This window comes from Marmota flaviventris, chromosome 3 (assembly GCF_047511675.1).
Source record: "Marmota flaviventris isolate mMarFla1 chromosome 3, mMarFla1.hap1, whole genome shotgun sequence".
NCBI lineage: Eukaryota > Metazoa > Chordata > Mammalia > Rodentia > Sciuridae > Marmota > Marmota flaviventris.
Window position 1 is genome coordinate 150,862,020 of NC_092500.1, and position 16,039 is coordinate 150,878,058.

General features: G+C 36.4%; 1 long non-coding RNA gene across 1 annotated transcript; it reads right to left on the reverse strand.

Annotated features, from left to right (window-relative positions):
• Positions 1-13,906: 13,906 nt before the first annotated feature.
• Positions 13,907-15,969, reverse strand: LOC114085901 (uncharacterized). Its single transcript, XR_003581562.1, has 2 exons — positions 15,700-15,969; positions 13,907-14,111 (listed from the first exon to the last, which is right to left on the reverse strand). It is a non-coding gene; the product is annotated as an uncharacterized lncRNA (long non-coding RNA).
• Between the last annotated feature and the right edge of the window lie 70 nt (positions 15,970-16,039).

Sequence of the window (16,039 nt, forward strand, 5' to 3'; positions counted from 1 at the left end):
ATCTTGGCTTAATAGCAACTGCATCCTTGAAGTTGCTCAAGTAAAAATCCTTCTCTTTCTCTAACATTCTACATCCAATCCATCTATACATCTTATTATCTCAATTTTTAAAACATATTTATGATCTGATCACTTTTAACCATCTCCACTATAACCCTAGCCCATATAATATTAGATGTTCCAAATAGCATCTACTCTTATCCTTTTACATCTATTCTCAGCACTGTAGCAGAGTTATCTTTGTAGATTGTAGGCCAGATACTGTCACTCACTTCTCTGCTCAAAACTTTGCCAAATCTCACTTTTATTCAGAATAAAAGCTAAAGTCCTTACAAGGATCTGTACCTCCACATGGTCTGTACCTCCAACTCCTCATCTAAAATTTCTCCTTCTGCTCCTTCCCCTTGTACACTCCATCCCACCACAATGGCCTTCCTGCTGTTCCTTGTGTATACACCAGCATTGGGTTTTTTCCTTAAGCTTTTCCCTCTGTCTAGAATCTTTTTATCCTAGATACTTCATTGTGATTTGGATTTGAGGCATCATGGCCCAAATCTCACGTGAACATGCAAAAATATTCAGAGGTTAAATGATTAGAACATGACACCTGTAAACTAATCAGTGGATTGTTCTATTAGATGGATTAAGAATTTGAATGGATTTCTGGGTGGTAACTGTAGGTGGTAACTGTAGGTAGGTATAGCATGGTTGAAGGAAGTAGGTCAGTGGGGGTGTGCCCTTGGTGATTGTACACCTTGTCCCTAGCTCATCGTGTTCTCTCTGCTTCTCGGCTGCCATGAGCTGAGGTGCATTCATCCATCATGCCCTGCTACCATGATGTTCTGCCTCACCTCAGGTCAGAGCAATGAAGTCATCCAACCATGGACTGAAACCTCTGAAACTATGAGCTAAGATAAACTTTTTTAAGTTGTTCTTGTCAAGTATTTTGGCCACAGTGATGAAAAGCGAACACACACCTGTTTAACTGACTCTCTTTCCACCTTCAAGTCTTTGTTCAAACCTTACTACTCATTAAAGTTTACCATGCCAGGCATGGTGGCACCTGCCTGTAATCCCAGCAGCTCTGGGGGCTGAGGCAGGAGGATCATGAGTTCAAAGCCAGCCTCGGCAAAAGCAAGATGCTAAGCAACTCAGTGAGACCCTGTCTCTAAATAAAATACAAAATAAGGCTGGGGATGTGGCTCAGTGGTTGAGTGACCCTGAATTAAATCCCAGGTACACCCTCAAAAGATTTATCACGACCATTCCTATTTAATTCTGAAAACTACCCCTCACAGTACTCTTAATTCCCCATATTCTGGTTTTTCTCTTGTTCATAAAAATGATCACTATATATGAGTTGAAATTTCTATAAAAATTCCAGCAGAATTTTTGAGAGTAAATAAAGAAATGTATATGTATATATTTACATGTTTATATGTAAATTTAAATATATACATATTTATTTTTTCATTTACTTTGGTTTTATATCCTGAACATTTCTTAGGTTTTTAAATGTCCTAAGAAATGTTCAGAATATAAGCATGAATAAAATAAGTAAGAAATGCTTCAATTTATATATCTTAAACTATAAATGATGATGATTCACAATTTTCCACTAAACTGTGTAGTGAAAACTCAATATCAAATGATATATGATGATAAAATTAGGGAAAATATAGTGTAGGTAAGCTCAGCATACTGATACAGCTATCCTAGTAGTAATTAGACAGTTTTAGCTTATTCATATGCTTAGACTCTTTTCTTTTTCTGGGTAGATCCAAAAAGAAAAAAGCCTTATATTGGTCTATAAGGAGATAAGATGAAAGGCATGTCATAGCATTCTTTTTTTTAATATTTTAAAGTTGTTGATGGATCTTTATTTTATTTATTTGTATGTGGTGCTGTGAATTGAACCCAGTGCATTGCACATGCCAGGCAAGCATGCCACCTCTGAGCCACAACTCCAGCCCCTCATAGCATTCTTTATGATACAAATAATTTGAACCTAAGTGTGTGGTAGTACTAGGATTACTGCATATTGATTGTTCTTTACCAATATGATTTCCCTCCTTACTACAGAAACAAGAATTCACAAGAAATCTGGAATACAAAACTAAGAAATAGAGGGAAAAATAATAGGATCTCTGTGGTTGATTCCAACTGGGTCACATTACAAGTTCAGTTTCATTAAGATGCTGCCACTGACCCCACCACCCTGGGCATTGGACCAGCACTACTGGACTTGTGTTTTCACTGCCGCCACTAGGCTTGTGAGGCTTCCAAGGATTCCTTGAATGGTTTCCCCCACCCCCCTGTACCTCTAAGTCATTGTTTCACTCCTTCAAGAATCAAGGCTTCACATCCTCCTTTACTTGAGGGGGAGAGAGAAAGGGGAAAGGTGCATCTTCCTACTGTGCTTTCTTCCAAGTACAAGGTGGACAGTGCTTTCACCCAGACTCCCAGCCTGGAAGGGAAGGAAGATCCTTCAGACATGGAGAAAGTACTGGTGTAGGACAAACTGAAAAGGACAAATGTCTAACTGCCCTGTCATCCGGGTAGCTCTTTACCCACATATATTTTATCCTATATTCAGACATTGCAAAAATGGTCCCTGTCTGTGATATCAAACACCATGTACATCTTCTTCCAGAGAAACAATTCCAGAATTATCAATCATGAGCTACTGCATCTGGCTCAGATCTGAACACAGAGTGAGGTCAATTCCTTGCTTTCTTCTTTTGATAGTCTGCCAGCTACAGACAAAGTTATGTCCCTTACACAATACTGAGGAAACTTAAATGAATGAAAAATGAAATATCTAAAGTCAGTAAGTAAATATATATCACAAGAAGAAAAAGTCAGAGTCCTCATTTGTATAAATAATGTCCTGTTGCCTGTGTCCAAAGTCTCAACTTGTTGGGAATTCTCTGATTGGTAGTTTTACCCAAAAGTCTCTTGATGGATCTACTTTTTTTTGTTTTGTTTTTGTTTTTGTTCTGTCTTTATAGATTTGCCTTCGGTGTCTACTAACTTATTTTATTGAAATTGGTACCATGATAAGAAATGCTGGGAGATGACCTTGGCTCCTTTCATAAGTTTCCTTTTCAGATATGTTGCAGAAGTCTTATTTTCCCTTGATGATACGAATTAATCATCTCACCTAACTGTGTAATTAAATTACTTATTACTGAGTAATAAGGGCTGAGGCTCAATGCTTGCACAACAGCTTGGTCAAGCTAGAGAGCCTTCTCTGGCTCTGAAACCAACCAAGCCTGACCATCTTTCAGTTCATCCAAAGTTTTCCATTCAAGTGTGACCTACATTCCCTCTATTGTGCATAAAGGCCCTTAAATATTGTGAGAATAAAACAAAGAAAAAATTCCCATTTGCTTGGTGTGGTTAGTATGCTATGTATTAAGTCTGGCTGGAAGACCATTGAATTTTAAGATGTATTTTTATGTTTCCCTTCACAGCATTCACGCTTCTTACCAAGGTATCCAGAGTTTCCATTATTTCTTGCTCCTTGGAGTCTATCAGCATGATGTCATAAATGTAGTGGAGCAACATGATAATCCTTGAGATAATGAGATAATCAAGGTCCTTGAAAACAAAACAAAACTAAGAGAGAGAAAATAGCCCTGAGTTAAGATGGTGCAATTCTATAGCTGTCCTGGCCATAAGGAAAACAAACTATTCCTGGTGTTCTTTGCTTGTTGGCATAGTTCAAGGAGCTAGGCTATTTTGCTCTTGTATTGCATTCATATATTTTATAACAAAGGCATACATTAATGGATCTATATATGTGTTTTATATCCTCCCAAGATATAGTCATTGATTTTTAATTAATTCTTTTGGTTGGGAGGGAATTGCTTATTCCAATGGTCAAAAAGGGTGAGGATGTGTGTACACAAATAGATATAGGAATTAAGATTATACACACACACACACACACACACACACACCCATAAGAGCATTTATTCTGAATATTTACTCAGGTTTAGTAGAAATAAGCATGGAGTGGTTTTTTTTTTTTATGTGTGTGTGTGTTGATGGGCCTATGGTGCAACTTAGACCTAAGTGCATTTATCATTTTATCTTGATATCATTTTATATCATCACTCTGACCAGTGAACAGAAAAGTCATTCTGGGACCCCATAAATTACTTAAATACAAAGTTAAAATTCACTAAGGTACTTGGGTAATAATTTTCTGGTGCATAGTTTGATGGATAAAGAGATGGGTGTTCCTTTGGAAAAGTCTAGGAGGAACATTCTATGATTTTAATATAGGGTCACTTCTGCATGTTAGGGTTTACATTGTGACTTTGCATCACCGTGCACATAGGAAATATTATTTCTACAGCCTATCAGAGTAAACAGGAAGTTAGCAGAGTTGGATGTGCTTGTTCAGGAAGCTCATGTGCTACAATGCCCTGTTGATCTATTTAAAGATGAATAGAACAGCACCTCAACATTCTTGCAAGGCACACCAGTATGTTATGCTCACCAAGTAGGAAATTCTGATCCAAAATACCCAATCTCCCCTCCATTCAACTCCAGGTCTGTGAACCAGCTCAAATATGGAAGTTATGTGTACAAGTCAAGTTCATGATGACTTAGGCTGGGCTTCTACTGAGTAACGTTTTTAGGCTAAAAACAATATATCTTATTACCTAAACGGACTGTTCATTTATTTAGGAAATGGGGATTCGATGCAAATTAACCACAATGAAAAGATTTCTAGGCCAGGCAAGGTGGCATATGCCTGTAATGCCAGCCATTTGGGAGGCTGAGGCAGGAGGACTCCATGTGCATAAACAGCCTCAGCAACTTAGTGAGACCTTGTCTCAAAATAAAAATTAAAAAGGGCTGGTGATGTACTTCAGTAGTAAAAGTGCCCCTGGGTTCAATCCTCAGTACCAAAACAAACAAACAAAAATAAATAAATAAACAAATAAAAAGTTTCTTTAGGCCGATTCATTCAGATTAACCCACCAGCCTTGCTGTTGGTTAAGGTGACCGCATCTATTTTTGTTCTTCCTGTTGAAGTTCCCTTACTTTGCTAGGATTCTTCAAGATCTTCTTGTATTAGTTTTCTAGGGATGCTATAACAATGTACCATGAACTGGGTGACTTAAGAAGTAGACATTTATTTGTCACAGTTATTAAGTCTGAGATCAAAGTGCAAGCCAACTGTATTCTCAAATGATGGCATGAGAGAGAGGAAAAAGGCATGGGGAATGGGATACAATGAAGACAGAATGATAGTTGTTTGGTTCTCCTGGTATCCTATAAGGGCACTAATTTTATCACAAGCACCCCACCCTCAAAATCTAATTTAAACCTAATTATATCCCAAAGATGCCTCCTCCAAAAAACCATTACACTAGAGTTAAAGCTTCAACAGATGAATTGAAGGGACACAGTTCAGTCTAGCCACTTGCTATGATTGTTGAAATTAGGGAATTCCTTCTAGCTGTGATATTTCCTATTAGTCTTTAAAGAATAGTTACCATAAAGAACTTGTCAAAGATTCTCTGACTCTCTCCTTACTCCTTATTTCTCAAAACCTTGATAAGAAAAATATTTTGTGCCATCTTAAGGGGACACGTTCAGGGAATAGATAGGTGGTTTGTATGAACTAAATTCACTTGAACATTCATATCTCCCAAAGTATTTGGATTGTTTCCTTACATTAACAAGGTAATTCTGGTATCTCAACTTTGTTTAAAGTGAATCAGCATTGAATCCAGACTTCTGTCAGGCAGTTGAGTAAACAACTGAAACAAGATGCAGTTGCTTAAGTCAGAATCCAGAATCTCTAATGAGTTCACATATATTGATAAATTTAGCTTGATCGTCTGTTCTTGAGTAAATGTGCTAAGAATCCATACCCACTAAAATTTCCATTTTTATGTTGATATAAATGAACAAAGCCCTGTAATTATTTTGTACATAAAACTTAACTTTCTGGGGGTATGTTGTGATCTGACTGTAGTCGTAAATCTGGAAACAATGAGGGCCTTGTGGAGCTGGGGAGCACTAAGAGAATAGGTTATGTTGCTGTTGTTGTTGTTATTTTTAGTTATATATATGACAGTAGAATGTATTTGACATATGGTACATACATAGATTATAACTTCCCATTCTTGTGGTTGTACATGATGTGGAGTTATACTGGTCATATATTCATATATGAACAAGGAAAGTCATGTCTGATTCAAAGAATAGTTTTTTGTTTTGGTTTTTTTTTTTTTTTTTTTTTTTTTTGATTTTTTTATCACAAGGAGATTGTAAGACATCTAAAGAAATAGCTCCACCAGAAGACAAAAGAGGGCCTCTCCAGATGGTAATGGGAATTCAGGTAGGATTGAGGGGTGGGGAATTCTGATCCTTCTACAACTTAGCTTAAGTCCTTGCACTACCCTTTGGCTCCTGCTATTCCTTCCCCTCAGGATTCCCCCCACAAATGATTTGATATTTACTATAAGAAATGTGGAATGGCTATTAATCCAATGATAAGTTGGTGACCAACAGCCTCAAAACCTGTTTTGATTTTGACTGTATCAGCCTTATGGTAGCATTTGTCAGGCTTATTAGCTTGATTTTAGAAACCTTCTATAGCCAAATATTTCTTGAGCTGAGAACTTAGGGATTTAAACTATCCATTCTTCTTTAAGCTGTCCTGGGCCACTGCCAGCAGTCGCCTTACCTCAAGCTTAGAATTCTTCAACTTTTTCATATTTTTCCAAGATACTAACAATAGCTCCCCTGGAAAATTTGCTTGAAACAAGAACCTTACTCTGGGGCAATGGTGGGTTTGTCCCAGTGTGCTAATGCTGCAACCTTCCCTGTCATGACTAACAATGTTTTTGTTGTTCTTCAAATTCAAATGAGCTCCCTTGCTCCAACCCCCAAATTCCTAATTCCCCTTACCCTCTTCCTGTCACTCTAAGAGATGTTGCCTACAACCCCTACATTTGATACTAATGTCTATATTAGGCAGAGTTCTTAAAAGAAAAATAAAATAATTCTGACTAATATAAGCCAAATGTTAAATTCCTGGCATGCTGTCAGACAGGTATGGAAAATTGGAGAATCAACCTTAGAAACTTGGCATGAACCAAGAGAGGACACAAAGCCAAGACTACAGCACATGGACAGTTTGGTTAGATGATGACCTTGTTGTACACTAGAGGGCATATCTTTGATTTTGTTCTTATTCACAGGATGTCTTTATTCTTCCTAGTGCTTTAGTCACCAAGGAAAAAGGAAGATGTTCTACTATCTCTGCCTCAGTTTCTAAAGAGATTGATGGACTGTTCCTCCTAGCAGGAGCCACGCACTTTTCCAAACAGTGGAGGATTGAATGACTAAGAACCTCTATGTCCTTGTCTGTCATTCAGAATGGTATGGTACCAAAGCACTCTGGAATAAAATGTATTTGCATATATGCATTCTCAGCTTTTCTACGCATTTTCCTGGGACATTTCATTTATATCTTCTAGTTTCTAGAAGTTTCTAGATAGTTGTGTTAGGTTACTAGCTGAAGGAGACAAGTGAAAAAAAATAAGAGAGTAAATTAGTTTGCCAAAGAAAAAGCTAAAGAACTGATAAGAGAGTGAAAGAAAGGAGAGAAGTGAATGGAGAGTCTGAATGACCTGATGTCTTTTTTATTTGAGAGGAAATAGAGAGATAAAGAAAGAGAGAGAAAAAATATTGGGAGAGGAAAAAAATCAGGAGGCAGCTACCTGATAAGCAATCCTTGGGCTGTCAATGAGGGTATAATCATTCCTTTCTGAGGAGACTGAATAAATAAAAAAAAAAATTAAATCATGTATCTGATTCTTTGTTTTTTAGCATTGTAATATTATGTCTTTTTTGATAAAATACCAATAGATACAGCTTTAGTAAGGTTAAAATCTGAATGATTGCCTTATTTGAGTTACTATTACTATTTAATTGCTTTGGAGTTTATTTCCATATCTGATATTTTATTCTTCTTGTAGAAGACAAGTTTTCTCACATGCTGTTGATGGTTCCACACACTTTCCTCGCTGATGTGTTTTTTTGCAGAAGGATGCCATTACTCCAGAGTTTCCACAGCTATTACAATAAAATATATTTTTATTGCCTGGGTGTTTTGTTTCACCTTGTTCAGTCTCAAAAGAGAGGATACCTATTTGCACCACGAACAAAGGAGAAACTTGTACTACAACTGCTCTCTAGTTTGATGACACTATGAACTGATAGAAGTTCTGAGAAAGTGCAGCCCTGTACCATATTGCTACCATCAGCCCCACTGAGAGCCTTATGCAGCAGACTGTACCTCGCACATGAACTAAATGCCAGGCCACTGCCCTTTTCTTCTGCTGTATTTTGACAGTTGAATTAGCCAAACATTTTTAAAAAGAGAGAAGGCATGGTAATGTGGGGAAGGGCATTTGTTTCTCTGATAAGAGACAAATCTTTGAAGAGTTCTAATTGGTATAGATTTTAGTGTGTGGACAGTGATCGATCAATAAAATTCATCTTTATACAACTTTTCAAGTCAGAAAGTTCACTGTATTTCAAGTTTGAAGGCACTACATACCATTAATCATACTGATCAATCTGACTTTCATGACTTTATAGTTAATTGAAAATTCGTGAGGATTCTTACATTAGTTTTATTGTGATTCTTAGTTTTTAATACTATAACTTCTCAGTGTCTTTATAGGTAATTCACTATTAGGGAGAGACTATAATGGGGTGCATCATGTTAAATGACCTCAATAGTGATCTATTTACCTATATGTCCCTTCCCTTAAGCAAAAAGTAGACCCTTTGTATACCAGGAGTCTGCCTTTTTTTGCTATATTGTTTCTAGTATGGATAATATTATATAGCATATAGAACATGTTCAATACTTTTTTGGGGTGTACACCAAATGTGTTCTCTCACCAATTTCTGAATAGAAATTTCTTTTCCCCATCACCCAGTGGATCTTACCTCTCTTACCAATGAGGATTGCATACATCTGAGAGCATATCAATGTCATCCTCATGCCCAATCAGTGCTCTCTTCCCACTATTCCCCACTTACAGTTGCTGTGATAACCACATTTGATGACTATTCTCTCCTTCCTCCTTCATGAGACCCTCCTTTGGTTTCTGATGTTGCTTTTCCTTGGTTCTCTTTTACCTCCACCCTGCCCTTGGTATCACCTCTTCTCAACTGCTTCATCATAGGGTGTCCCAGGAATTCCTGCTTAGCTCTCTCCTCCTTCTGATCACCTTTCTTTCTGCTCAGGACTCTTAGCCAAGTGTTTCCTTCCCATTCCTCCAATTCATCAAGGAGAGATCCCTATGGATCCTAATCATCTTTGAAATCTTCATATGCAAGTTCTCCTTCGATCCTTAAATCTAGACTTGTATTTTTCATTTTAAATACTTGTATACATCATTGAAACTGTCCAGACAATAAGTCTAAAACCAAATGCTTCACTCTTTTTGACCAGCCAAGTTTCCAGGGCTGCTTTGCCTCTCATGGTCTAAAACCAATTGATGACATTTCTGCATCCCTGCAGATTTCTCATCTAGAAATTGAGTTTATCTTTTTTTCCTTCTTGTTTCTCCTTCTACTGTTATTTCTGCAGTGAGTTTGTTTCTGAACATAGTAGAGTATGCCATTTTTTTTCTCAAATGTGCTCCCTCTTTTTCTGTCCTGATATCTACTGCTTTCATTCAAACCCAGATTTTCTATTTGAACACTCTTTTGTCTCTTAATTATATCTACCTGAAATACCACCAAAATCCTAATTCTCCCCATAATGTATTCATTCTTATAGCATATGGCCCCAAACTTCAGGTGTGACATTTAACTCTTCATCGTATCTTACAATGTGTCTTCTCAACTGTCCCACCCAACCCCTCGCCCTGGTGGTCTCCAGCCTCACTCTTCTCTGATCATTCTGTGGTCTTCCTCATCTCCTTTGGCTTGGCTGATACTGTTCTCTCTTCCTAAAATGACTTGTCTTTGCCATTTGCTATCCTCTATCTAGTGGTATAATCCATCTGAGACTATTCTACAACCTTGGCCTTGATCTCCCTCAGAATTCATGATTTCACCACATCTCACTATCTATTTAAAAGTTATCAACTAAGATTTCAACATAAGTCTGTGTTTCTAACGTAGCATTGCAACATTCCTCATCCTGTGGCTATCCCTGAACTACTGTGGGTACAGAAAAAGTGAAGGAAACATTCTCAAGATTTCAACACAGTTGGATTTTTTAACAATATTTCATGTTAAATAGAAGTGAAAAAGAATAGTGCTTTCTCTGGAATTTTTTTGTCCAACAACTCTTAAAGAAAGAAATCCATTAGCAACTTTGGATTCAAGATCTAGCTCTGTCTTCATATGAGATTAAGGATCCTTATCTAATTAAAAAAAAGTCAATAATATCTCCTACTTGCTTCCACATGAATTTTTTTGATAAATGTTTATTTTAAATATCAAATAATTTTATGTACATGTGGGTCTTATAATGCATTAAAGCAGATAAAAAGAGAATTTTATTTAATATTCATGTCTGAATATTCAAAGTCACTGACATATACTCATAGGTTTTTAAGAAACTTAAAAAAATCTGAAACCTCACCTAAATCAATCATAAAGATATTTATGTCATATTATCACTGAAGACTTCTAAGAGGTAATTATATACACCTTCAATCTGTAATCACAAAAAGACTTTAAGTGAAACTAATCTGGAAAAAAATAATTTATGAATTTCATGTTCATTTATAAATGGCTGGTCTTGGATCCCTCCAGAGAAAAGGTTTTTAAACAGAAGGGCAGAGAGTATGGGAAGGGTTAGGATCTTTGATGAAGGGGGGTTGAAGTGAAAATAAAGAATGTCATAAGGGAAGGAAATTAGGAGAGTGAACTCTTTATCAAACAAACAAACAAAAACTTCTGCACTTCTGCTGTTGACCTAACTACATACAGCATAGAGCCAAAGTTTTGCCCAGAGTCACATAAGCCCTAGGTGAGTGCATGAAAACTTCTGGTGCATTCTAGACGACCTTAACTATGCCATATGATAATTTGAGACTCTCAGTAGTTATCCCCTTTCCCTTTCAGAGATATATTGTATTTACCATTCTATCTATGTATGCACATGTTACTCTGAAACTCAGCTACTGAAGGCATCCTCACAATACTAGTGTCACCAAAATGGATTTAAACTGGGCAAGAATTATTTCAGATAAATGATCTTTTAATCAACAGGGGAAATTCAGTCTTTTAAGTGTTTCATCATATTATGTACTATTCATCATAACTTATATCTTTATTCCCCTATAACTCAGCTTCTCCAAGCTTCAACAATGCATTGATTCTAATTTTCTTTAATTTTGCACAAAATTAAAGCTCCAGCTTTCAGGTTCCTAATCACTAGGCTTCCCAAAGTTTCCTCTTTCCAAAAAGAGGGCATCTCTAAACTTAAAATGTAGTGCTTATGTGATAACTTGTAATCCACAAGGAAACTTGAATTCTATTACCTTAGGATTTAATTGAACCCTAAGATTACTGCAGAGAGCTAAAATAAGAGGTCTTGTGGTGCAACATGGTTCATTCTATTCATGCAGTTATTTTCTTGACACTTATTTGGAAGCACAAAAACAATTTGCAGATCATAGGACATCAAACTATTAAGCTGGCTAAGATTTCAAACCTTTCAATGTTTACCAAGCATCTCTTGGTAGAGTCTGTACTCAAAAACTATTTTTTAAAACAATTTTACCTATGGCTTTGCATTAAATAAAGAGAGCAAAGAAGGCCTAAATTGAATAAAATCATCCTGAAAATTCTACTATATGAGGATTATTAAATTTATACTTAATTACTACTAATGATATTTCCTATCTGGTAAGGGCAAACTATGCAGGTGATCTCTTTATCCCATGTATATGTACATGCTGGCTAGAAGGGTCAATGTCCTTGTTCAGGGTTTGGTGGCATTGAATCACTCCTTACTTACCTTGTGCTTTGATACAATTGGCTTATAATGGCATTTCATACTTCTGAGGACCACTGTTACACCTTGCAAATCACATACAAGCTTTTAAATGATTAATTTATTCTGTTTTTTTTTTTTTTTTGGTATGGCTCTAAAAACTATGTGGCTCATTTGTTTTCCTAAACTTTAAAAATATCTCCACAGAATTATTCTCCAGTATCTATTAATTAATATCAATATTTCCCAAGTTTGAGAAAATGCAAAGTTATTTGATAATATAGCTTTGAAATTAAAACTATACAAGCACCAATAATCCACAGAATTTCCCTTTTTTCTTAGTCTTCACACTAGGACAAAAGAAAATGATTTCTATGAAATGAAACCAACAGATAAATTTTGTAAAACAAATAAGTAACCTTCACACATATAACTGAAAATTAGTTCATAGATTATGTTAAATATCTGGCTATCATTTGGGTACATTATCTGTACTTTTTCCTGTGTCCCAACACATTATCCTCAAACTCAAATCCAAGTTTCACACAATCTCCACTGTTATCTTCCCAATAATTCAAAGTGGTCAGAGTTATCTACCTGAAGTTTCAACACAAAATAAAAATAAAGCACTTCGATGACTACTGGGCAGTCATTATCTGTAAACATTTTTTTCTTCCCATTGAACCATGTACGGTATCCCCTCACCTAGTAACCACAATAGCCAAAGGAACATTTTCTTGAAATGATTGGTTCATCTCCAGTGTAGTCAATAGCTATTTAGCCAAAAGAACTTATTGCTCCATAGAAAGCTAATGAAGCATTAGTGTAACCATACTAAACAGAGAAACATGGGTTTGGGCTTATGAGCTCTATGTCTATCTGAATGATCTCTGCTAAATCACTTACATTCTTCAGACCTTGTCATGAAAGGAAGAGTTTAGTCTAACCAATGGCTCTTTGTCATCATGTGTACTATTCATGGAGTTTTCCAGAATGCATATATCCATACATAAGCAAGCATATCAATGGGATAAGTAGAGACTATATAAACTGACCCAAATAATTGTATACATTTATTTTATGGAAAAAGTAGCATTGCCTAAAAGTGGAGAAAATATGGTATTTGATAAATTATGTTTGTGCAACTTGTGCCCTCTGGGAAAAAAAATTTAATTGCATAGGGATGCTTACTTCCTATGCCAAAATAAATTTCCACATGGACCTCAAATGTAAATACATAAAAAAATGAAAGCCATAAAATTCTAGGAGAAAACATAAGAAAATTATTTTTTTCATGTCTGTATGAGAAAATCTTTTCACAGGAAATCACAAAACCTCTGTGATTTCATAAGAAGACACATTGATATATGTAATACATAACAATTTAAAAATTCCTGAATAAAATCACAAAGTTGGAGGACAAAATAAAGAGAAAACTGGGGGGGGGGGGAAACCTCTCAATACTTTGTCAGATAGGGTTGATTTACTTTATATGTAAAGAGATCTGACAAATAGTAAATGATAAGCATCTTATTTTTTAGTGCTAAAATACAACGATACAGTATATAGAGAAAACAATACAAATAGCTTTTAAAAATGTGAAATATGGTGAATCTCACTTAAATGTTCAGACCTCACCTCTGGGAAGTAAAATTAAAGTACTGTCATGTATTTTTTTTTTTTTTGAAAGATTTTATTGGTAAGCTCTAGGTCAAAACCCCACTGAACTCAATGTCACCTAAGATCCACTAATCTCTGACGTTATCTGTGGTGACCTTGTCTTGACAGCATTTTATTTTGCCACCTTCCTTACTGTTTGTGGGGAATCTCATGACGTGTAGGATGGTATGCTCTCTATAGACGCCCAACACTGTAGCAACAACACAAGCGATTGGTCACGGCTAGGAGGAATAATATACCTTTATTGGAATTGGGACTATTTCAAATTCAGGCTTTTCACATTGGGCCTTCAATAAGATTCTTCAAGACTTTTCTGGAGAATGGCCCTTCCTGCTCACATCCAGTCCAGCCCTCTCAGCCTCTGTGATTTCCATGTCCTCAGTCCTCCTCATCTTGCTGCTTGTTCATTTTTACCAGATGACCTCATCTGCATAACCCACAAAGGAAGAGAAGTCATCCTTGTATTTCTGATCACGTTTCCAGCCCTAAATGCAAATTTCTTAGCCTTCCCTATACTTTTCTTCCTCCCTATTTCAGTGTTTGAGGAAGATTATGTCTCTTGTGCACAGTGGAAAGAGCCTTATCGGGGTTCTGAATCTTCTCATCTTCTATTGCCTGAGTGGGTTCTTCGTTATGTTTTTCCCTTCTCTCTCTTATATCTTCACAATCTCCCACAGCTTTCTTCTCCTAGCCCACTGGCTCTCACCCAGGAACAATTTTGCCTCCCTCTCCCCTGGGGGAATATTTGGCAATCCCTGTAGACATTTTTGATTGTTACAAGTGAAAAGCAGCTGGATCCTGAATAGAGGTCATGAATCTTGATAAACATCCTACATAGCACAAGACACTGCGCTCACATAATAAAGTGTTATCTGGCCTAGAATGTCAGTGTCAAGGCCGAGAGACACTGTAGCCTGTCTGCAGCCTGTACCCTTCCTCCTTCCCTTTCTCCTTCCCTTTCTTTCTCATTTTCTTATTTCTTTCCTCTCCACTCCAAAAACACTAAAATAATTACATTAAAAATGCTTTTATTTAACCTTTTACCCCTCTAGTTATTCTTATCTTTCTTTTTCTCATCCCAAACCCATGGTCCTCACCTGCTTATATCTCAACCACTCGAGGCAATCTGGCTTCCATTCCCCTTGTGCCCCTGACAGCATCCAGCAAAGGTTACGAGTGAATCATTGTTGCCAAATCCTAAGATAAGTCTTGGTCTTATCCCAGAACACTTCTCTGTGGTGTGTGTGTGTGTGTGTGTGTGTGTGTGACAACTGTCTCCTTAATATTTTCTCATTTTTATGTCTTTCACATATTACCTCCTAGATCTAGATCTTGGATTGAGATATTCCTCATTCTCTTTTTTTAGGATATTATTTCTTTGTCCCTGGTATAATAATATGCTATCTCCTACAGACTGCTCTTTAAATACTATACCCTCTATTTGAAGCATATTTTATCTACCATCCAAAATCCAAGGGCACACAGATATATAACTTTAAACACAATAGTTCTGTGGAAATCAAAGGAAATTGGATTTTATTCTACATATCTCCAAATCATCTCAAATTTTGTATGTTAAAAATAAACTTACATTTCACACTTCAAAATAATTCTTTTGTATTTCCTATCCTGTCACAGAAAGAGTCATACTGCCAATCCCAAGTCAGAAGCCATACCCCTGGGAGGGATCCATGGCTCTTGGAATGCCCTAATAGTCTATATAGTCAATCAGTACCATGTATTATCAAATTGACATCATTAGTATCTCAGATATGTCCTGTCCCTTCCAAATACATCATCCCTAGTGCCACCATGTAACCTCTAGCCTCTCTGAACTACTCCAAGAGTCAGCTTTAAAATTGTTTCATAGTTCTTCTCTGCCTGAGTTAGACTCTGACTTGTTTTGCAAAGCACAGAAAGATGTAATCCAAGTCAAACTCTTAAGTTTTATGTCTTTATTCTCTGCTCTTTCTACTTTATGTTCCAGTAATATGGAATTGCTTATACTTTCTCACCTTCAGCAAATTGTTTCACATCTCTTTGGCTTTGCTAATCTTGATATTAGAATCAATTGACTTGTTCCATTTAGCAAGCTTCTATTCTGCATTCAAAATTCAGGTAGGTGTTCTCTGGAAAATATTTCTTGGCATTCTTTGAGACTGCTCTTTCCTCATTGCGTTTCTGCTTTTTTAAAATACATATATGTTTATCTTTTTAAATCAAATCTTGTGTTCTGTGTTTAAGTGGTCAATGATGTAGCACCGCAGAATCTGATATTCAATGAATGTGTGCTGAAGAAATTAAGAAAAGAATTAGGAATAAGGTAGCCAGATGTGTTAGTCAGCTTTCTGTGAC